The sequence below is a fragment of the Montipora foliosa genome, chromosome 2, assembly GCF_036669935.1.
Source record: "Montipora foliosa isolate CH-2021 chromosome 2, ASM3666993v2, whole genome shotgun sequence".
Taxonomy (NCBI): domain Eukaryota; kingdom Metazoa; phylum Cnidaria; class Anthozoa; order Scleractinia; family Acroporidae; genus Montipora; species Montipora foliosa.
This window is the reverse complement of record NC_090870.1, coordinates 59,036,646-59,045,719: the sequence shown is the minus strand read 5'-3', so window position 1 is coordinate 59,045,719 and position 9,074 is coordinate 59,036,646.

Here is a 9,074-nt window from a genome sequence, read left to right as displayed (position 1 = left end):
TTAAGGACAGGCTCTTAACATGCACGGCTTTTACAATTATTAACACCTGCAAACTTCGATGGAATAAATTTTCAGTAATTGATGGAAGCAATCTCACAACGCTAATCAATGGTTCTGTCATTAAGCGAAATCATGAAAAACTGTCACTGAATATGGCATTAAAATAGCAGGGTTTCTTTAAAACAGAAAGTCGTTTTGAAGAGTTGAGAATATGCATCAAAATGACCGTCTCGGAGTCTTGTAAGCACAGTTTGGAGAGATGGCTGCAACTTGTTTATCATGACAAAGGATTCTCGATCGCAATTTGTGCTTTTAACTTAGTCTTCTTTCTCATAGCAGTCCTTGGAAATATTCTCGTAATCCGAGCTCTTTTCAAGGCCTCGTCGATTCAAACAAATTTAAAGATGTTATTCAGTAGCCTCGCTTTTTCAGATCTGGCGGTAGGATTGTTCGCGCAATTCTCGAGTTCTGCTATAACGACAGTTATTTTAAAGATGAAAGTAGATGGAACTAACAACTTCGAATTCCTCTGTCCGGGCATTTTATCTGCTTATAATTTATTTGCTTTCTTCCTCGCCTGTGCATCGTTACTTACTATAACAGCTATCACTGTGGACAGATTGCTTTCGGTTTCCCTCCATTTGCGATATCATTAACTTGTCACGACAAGGCGGGTTGCAGTACTTTTGGTGTTATTGTGGGTGATAAGCATCGCTGCTGCATTCACATATATTACACTAGCAAAACACTCTAGGATAGTAACAGTGGTTATTGAATGTATTGCATTTCTTTTTACATCTTGGGCATATGCAAGAATTTACAAAGTTTTGAAGCACCACAAGATGCAAATCCGCTGTGAACTTCAACAAACAAGTGATCATTCAGTTAGAGCGGGCCTTCTCCGACAACAGAAAAACGCTTTAGATGTTTTCATCGTTTACGTTGTTTTTGTTGTCTGTTATCTGCCTCACGTTTTTGTAAGCATAATCCCTCTGGTGGACAGCAGTTTCGCAGTCGGCGTATATCATCACACCACAGTTTTCCTCATATTTCTTAATTCATCGCTAAACCCCATCCTGTACTGTTGGCGATATAGAGAAATACGACAAAATGTGAGAAGCGCAATGCACAAAATACTGTTTTGCTTCTCTTCGAGGCATTAAAAGGAAGACGGTATTGAATATAGCATAACTCAATGAAGAAACTAATGGAACCAGCCAACCAAAAAAAAGCACCAGTGTCAGGGCTAATTTTGCACGCTCTGCGAGTGCATGTACATTTTTATTGTACCACGTCGACCAACTGACCACTCCTAGTTACAATCAAAGGAGAACTGTGAAGAAATCGTGGATACATTGCTTACAAACTAGGAGTTCTGTTGAGATCAGTTGCTTTCTGATCTTGTTAGGAAATAATGACTGAATTCGTGTTTGATTTTTATCTAAAAAGATTGCGTTATCATTGGCAGGCTACGCCAGGCCTCGGTTGTTCAAAAGGTGGATAACTATCCAGCGGACCAACATTAGCAAAACCAATTTGAGTTATCCAGTGGATAGTGATTCATCCTTCGAACAACTGGGGCCAGGTCATTTTCGAATATCTGAAGGGTCCTCATCTTTGTAAACAGCAACGAATGCCTCAGTTTGCGATAAGTAAAAACACGAATTGTTTCCAAAACGTTTCAATCTTTCACGAAATCTGGAACGAATCATGAAACATGCTGTATTTGATTGCATTATTTTAATAGATGCAAAAGAACCAGGTGAAAATAATCGCCAACCGGTGTTTTCGGCCCGCTCCTTTAAACTTTGTAGGAGGTTCTTAAAAGGCTATGAAGTAGCAGAGGATAGCCATTTAGCTAGGAAAGAGTGAATTCGTGTTTGATTCTTAACGTAAAGGAAGGAAAAATCATTTTGACATGAATATTTGGTAACTTGATATGAATATAATATATATCGTTTGACATAAATATATGACAATTTGATATGAATATGAGAAACTTGATTAATAAATGTATAGTTGACACATGAAATTGGCAATCTTGATATTTTGTCACATTCGGACAAGCATAATATCCGATATTTTGTCCGTAACGGGCCTTCATTGTCGAATTACCACCGTGAACGATTCGGAAAGCTGACGTTTCGAGCGTTAGCCCTACGTCAGAGCGAATTTTCGCTGTGACGAAGGGCTCGAAAGGTCAGCTTTCCGAATCGTTCACGGTGGTAATTCGACCTTTATCGACACGTTTGATAAAACGAAATTTTCTTGTTACATTCTCCCACCGACGCAGCACCAGTTTCTTTAGAAACTAGACGCTCCATGAGCGTAAACTGGGTTGCCTGTGGTAAGTGTTACACAAAAATAGAAGGCAACGAGTTGGGTGGTATTGAACTGCAGCGTTCCAGTTAATTTTTCAAGTGGGGGGTCATTTAGACCATTTGAGAGGTCACCCAGATGTCGTGCCAGCAGTGACCCTTTGGCTCACATGTTCTCACGTTGATTATTTTGTAATATCCTGTCCCGTTTTGAGGTCTTTTACTTTTTTTGGCTTTGGCTCAGAGCGAAAATTTGTTGTTGAACGTGTTTAAAAATACGATACTGTAATAGCAAAGAGCTAGAGATCACTGACTAAAGTGCAGAATGGATGACTTCGAAATGAGAGAAACTTTTGTCTGTCCTTACCATTTTTCGTCCATGAGTCCTCCATTCCCAGACACAGTTGCAACAAATGTTGTTTGATCAACTTTTTTAGTTAATTCCCCCGACCGCTCTCTTGACTGCGTAGCAAGCGTTTCTGTTGGGTTTCAGCAAAGAGAACTTTTTCTTCATTTTTGCTTTCGCCCCATTTTTTGCTCGGTCAAAACATGAAAAAAGCTCGCTTCTCAATATTCCTTTTCTGTGCCCCACGGAAACGCTTGCTACGCAGGCTAACCGCTCTCCAACTAGGCTCGATTACCAGCCACTGTTTCGGGAAATGAGCCAGCGCTCACTCCCGAAATCACGGCTGGACGCGTGAGGTGAGCCATTGTTAATCTCCGCCAATCAGAAACTCGCCTGCACAAATCGGTCTGCATAATTATATTTTTTGGCTGTGAAGGTATTCTTTGACCCAGCCGGTTCGAGGTTTAATGTGCTTTTAAGGTAGGAAACATCCAAGATTTCGACAACGAAAAGTGTTCGAGAAGCTGGAGAAAGGGGATTGTGTCGTTTTCTACCGCCTGAGTTCGGAAACTTCACTGCTTTTCCAGTTACCGCCAAGGTCAAAATACGGCTTTCAAATGCATTGCTATTGCAATTTTCGCCTCAGACTTCGCTAATGTAAGACCAAGTAAAATTCCGCAAGATCAATTGAAATTCTGAGTTTATTCGTGGCAAAAAGAGGGGGCCGATGAGGTCGACCGAGAGCTGAGGCGGCCGAAGATTTTGTTGATGATTCGCTGGTTAAATTCAAACTCGCACTGATCATTTAACCACAAACTCAAGCTCGTATCATCACAGGGCGCCCACACAAACAGTGTGTCTGTTTGTATGTTCGAAAAATAAAGAAATGTGTGGGAAATATTGAAGAGTCCTAAAATCGTAAACTTACATCGAGAAATGACTATGTTAAAGCTCAAAATAAACGTAAACCTACCTCAGCTGTTGTGCATTGTCATTTCTTCGGCTGAAAATATTGAATTTGAGGGATTTGGTGGGTTTTCCCTTGACTGTTACTATACGTTATAAGAAGGAGACAAGGGTGGAAAGCTCATTTTCGACCGCTCCAGCGCCAAGCCAATTTTCACCCAGAAATTAGAATCGCCCGGCTTTCAAATCAAACACCAGATAAACTGAAAGGTTGACGCTTCTTCTCGTGCCATCCAATCGAAGATCCATTCAAAAGGAAAGCTGTGTGCAGGTTTTTGTTATTGATCGACTGGGGGACAATGGGAGCAATAGTTTCATCCTTGGCTCTCGCTGGGCCGAGTTTCCTGCGGTTGATCTCGTCTAACAGCTAAAAATTAGATGATACATTTTGAAGCCCAAAAAAGAGAAGATTGTCCTTCGCCTAAACCCTGTCCCTTGTTCCCAGTGCTCTTCGGAGTGCTCTTCGGTTCGTTTCATAGATTAATCGTGCCTCACAGTAAAATCCCCCTCCCCCCACCTCCTTCCTTAGCATGATAGCAATAACTGATGTCGTCATCGGCATAGGACTCATCTGGTTAATTAACACAGTTGACCTCTATATCCGTCACATGACTGATATTCGACCGACAGTTGACCACCATATCACCGACATGTGGCCGATACTCGATCGAAATGCGTCTGGGGACGACTATCGACGGACGATCGATCGACCTAAGGGCAACGGACGACTATAATCAGTTTTTTATAGTTATTTTAATTTTTACATATGATTGTAATTAAAATGCTATTCTCATTACTGAAGATTTTTAACCGAATTTAAATAAAGAACTACTACTGCTATTACTACTACCGACTATCGTCCGATTATCGACCGATACGTCGACCGATACATCGGTCAACTACCTACAGTACCACGACCATGTTTTAATGATTGACACGTCTTTGGGTCAATTAAGACCAAGAATAATGGTGTAGTTTTGTTGCCAATGACAATTGAAGTTAACTGAAGGCCTCAAGCTATTCTTTTTTATTTGCATCCATGGATGGGGGAGATGGAAATGTATTGAAACTAAGAAAAACTGGCCAGTTTTTTCAAGTTTGGCGATGGAGTCCCCAGAAATTCTCCAAAAATTAAACACGAATAGCTCGTTGTGCAACAAATACATTTCATATCTTGTCAGTGGGTTGTCAGGAATGTTGTACGTGTGAGCTAAAATACTAAGTTAGATTTTACCCACTTTTTTACCTAAAAACAGCAGATTTAGCGTGACAGTGCCCCTTTATGTTTCCGATTACCTTTTTATCATTAGGACATTACCACTCAACCAAAGCATCAAATTTGGCCTTACAAGGTTGTGCAACACGCAAGTCATAAGAGTCTACTATTATTAACTCAAGATGTACAGTTCTCGTTGTTATCACTTCTCAAGTGATGACATCGTGAGAAAAACAATAATATACAGTGGAACCTGTATATAACGGCCCTTTATTAAATGGCCATCCTCTGTTAATTAAGCAGCCAGTTTTCAAAGTCCCGATTTTTAGCTCATATAAACGCTGTATTTGTTACCTGTATTAAGCGGCCACTTCTACTAAGCGGCCGCGGCCACCCTGTAGCAGTCCTATGTTTGTCTTTCTTTGTTATTTTTACCTGTATTAAGCGGTCACCTTTGAACAGAAACTAAGCCACATGTCGTCTTATGCAGTATTTTATTACTGGGTTGCCAGTATGGCAAACCCAGTTGGGGTCTGTGTTTAGTTTGTTTGTTTTATTGTTTTTCCTTTTTTTCTTTTTTTTTTTCCGTGTCGGTAAAAGTCTTGCCTGTCACTCCCCTGCTAAGTGGTGTCTTTGTGCATAGAGCCTTCTGCGCGTATTTTCTTAGGATCGAGAGGGTAGTGGGAAATGCGTAGATTTCTCTGGTGGACACAGTAGAACGATCAACTTAACCGGCAATGGCGTTGAAAGTCATGTAACGCGAATGGCGTTTTAGTAGATCTTTGGACAAAATATACCCTTATGAAGCTCAATAATGGCAAGTCAATTGGATATACAGGCGGTGGAATCTTAAAAGAGACGAGTAATGGACTTCGACAACAATCTATCGCCCGTCGAGCCGAAATCAAAGTGAGCTGTATTTACCTGAAGTACATGGTAATTTGACAGGATTGAGTTTCTTGCCTTCACGCACGCAATGAAATAGGAAGAGGTTTTCGCCTCTTAGAGCAAATATGTTGTTTGTTTCAATAAATTTTTCGCTGGAAAGATTCTGTGGTATTTTCTGCCTTTGTGAATTATAATATCATGTTGTGTATTCAATTTCCGAGCTTAAGGTTGAAATGTGATATGGGAGAAGTTTTTTAGTATTGCGCTGTAAGCAGGAAGGGTTCACAGGCCTGTTGGAAGCGTGCTTGAGTTTCAATAAAATGAGCCCCAAAATCAGTGAAAAATTGTGACGCAGATGAATAATAAAGTAGCTGCTATTTCCAAAATGATGAAATTACCTGGTGATAAATAACGTCGAACGCGTCTTGGAGAGTAAATTTTGACTTTACATAAACAAGAGTTGGGCGATTGTGATCTTTGTTTTGACTTCGCTCATTTCATTGTCAAACTTTATAACACTTGACAGAAAAAGAAACTTACAAAAACCCGGTATCTTGCCATCATTTGACACAGATGCTTCACTGTTTGGCGAGTAAACATGCCGCGGTAACTTAATCACGGCGCCCGCTGAATTCCAGCCATGTCACTTTCGATTTTGCGATTTATTTGAACGTAGCAAAAATCTCCCAAAATGTTTGTCGCTGATTGTAACTTTTTATATTCTATATTCACGGTTCAAAATTAATGTTGTTTTCATGTCGTAAATATGTTATTCTCGATCGACCGTCCCGGAAACTTCCTTCTGCTCTTTCTAAAAACTGTGTATCAATAGTTATTTGCTTTTGCATCAATATTTGTTTTGCATAAAGCAAGCTAACAAAATCTGTACCTTGCTGAGTTCGCATTTGTTAGCGTTAATAGTATTTTCGGTTAGATGCTTCTGTTCAGTGAGAGGTTTATTGTTTTGGTCTCCCATCCTGACACTAACTTCAGTGAACTTTAGTATTACAAAGCTGTCAGATGCTCAGAGGGCACACTTGTGGTGAAAAGAAGTTGTGAGGGAACTTGAAAATTATCAACATGTCAGCCCAGAAGCCAATGTTTCTAGCTTCTCTTTTATTTGTTATTCTTCAGAGACTGGAATGCTGTATTTCAATATCACACAATTCAGCGCTTCTGATTTTCTGTAACACGTACCACAGGCAACCCAGTGTATGCTTCACGGAAGCATCTCGTTGTGTTTAAAACGCGATCCATCCTCACTTCACAGAAATAACACATACAGAGCTATTGTAACCCGTTAATCGGCCGCTTAGTATCGTTAACGCTTTCCAGATGTCCGCAATGTTCTGAAGTACCGCCGTAAAAAGTCACGAACGCAAAAAAAATGTCCGTTTTGAATATACTTCTCTCTTTAGCTGGAAATTCCTCTTTAACACTTAACGTTTATACTTTCCTTTGGTGAAATTTTTTTTATTTTTTGCAACATTGTGGAAATGATATTGCCTGACATTTTGAAGTGGTAAAAAGTCAAGGTCTTTGCCGGACGGTTTTGCCAAATATTCTATTGTTTGTCATTTTTCTAAATATATTTGATTAGCTCTGCCAGATTTTAACAAATATAGGGTTTTGATATGAACTGTATGTGGTTAGAACTGAGCCAATTTTCAAATAAATTTACCGAACGCGAACGCGAGACAATGGGCCCTTTGCAGGATAGTGATCACATGGTACAAAACACGCCACACTGAAACGCAAATTGCCCAGTGGGACATCTAAAACAAAGCAACTAATCTAAATTTTCTTTGTTTTAGATGTCCCAGTGCGCAATTTGCGTTCCACTATGGCGGTTTTTGTAACATGTGATCACTATCCTGCAAAGTGCCCATTAGCAGTTAATTTCACAGATTTAGTCACGCTGACGTCCCAAAAATCTGAAAAACACGCTCGATTCAGGCTTTATGCGCCACACTAGTGCTCAGCTTGCGCGCGGCTCTTAAACTTTAAGGAGCCTCCATTTATTATCACTCACAAATTATTGGTTTGTTATGGACGACAATTGTTATACTCATTACCCGCCTCCAATAATTTGTGGGTTACAATTGCCATTCGTTACAGTACAATAATTTGAGGGTGACAATAGGCCTTATGCATGATTACCAAATTTGCTCAAGATTCACCACCAAGCCTCGTTTGCACAAAATTATTCTCATTATCTCGACATGGAATACTGTATGCAGGCGAGTTTTCTTTACAAGTTTGCTCCTCTGGCATTTAGCTCATGTTAAAATTTACAAGTCGAGGCTTGGTGGTGAAATTAGGTAGTCAGACGTTATCGCGCATAAAGTCTGTTGTCCCTCACTATGATCGAATAATGTATGTATTTTCTTTTGGTATGAAAGGTATTGAGACAAAGGATAATGGTTGCGGCTTTAACAGTCAGTCTAGCGTTAAATCAAGATCTATTGTTCAGTGTTCCCCTAGGGATTCAACACCAGTGAGTTGACACTAGAGTACTGTCAACACTGTGTTACACTGTGTTTCTCTCAAGTGCGACCGCAACCAATGTCTGTGCAACGCCCACTGAATTTACATGATTAAGGCTGTTCCCCTCGGAATTACCTATGGCTGGTTGTCACGTTACGTCATCGCCACGATGTTGGTGGACAAAAAGATAGGTTCTCTCATTAACTCCTTTTGTTCGTCCATCAGCAATTCTACATTGCAACATTGTTATTTTTGTCTCCAGAGATTGTTTGCAAACGACCTATAGATAATTGCCTATTTAGAAGGAGTTTTGCAGAGCGTTCATTTTCTATATCGCAAAGTAGTCTACGAGTTACGCACTGAGTTGTTTAAAGCTTATTTCGAATCCGTTGTTGATGTCCGACATCGAGGAAGACAAAAGAATAGCCAACACAAGAAGATAAAGCGGTGAGTTTGCGACTTCCGAAAACCATGCGTTGGTTCAGCAAGTTTTGGGCTTTTTAAGTATTAATGTCAACTCAACTTGATCCTCAGGAAAAGAAACTCGAGGCAAAACAGGCGTTCGACACAGACCAACTGAAATACAAAGGAAACCAAAAGCAATTTAAACTCAACGCAGAACTCGACAACACATTGGGCAAGATACAAGCATCGAACTGAAGAAACCAACAGCAGCAGCAGCACAACCTCTCTCGTTACTGAGGACAAAAACGCTCATCCACAAGCGGAAGCAAAGATCGTGGATTGGTACAAAGATGTCGCTGGGCCAGATGTTGCTGGGCCAAGAACTCCACCATCTGGCTGAGGAAAAATGAAAACTCTCGTCCGGTCGCCATCAAAAATTCAAGTGATT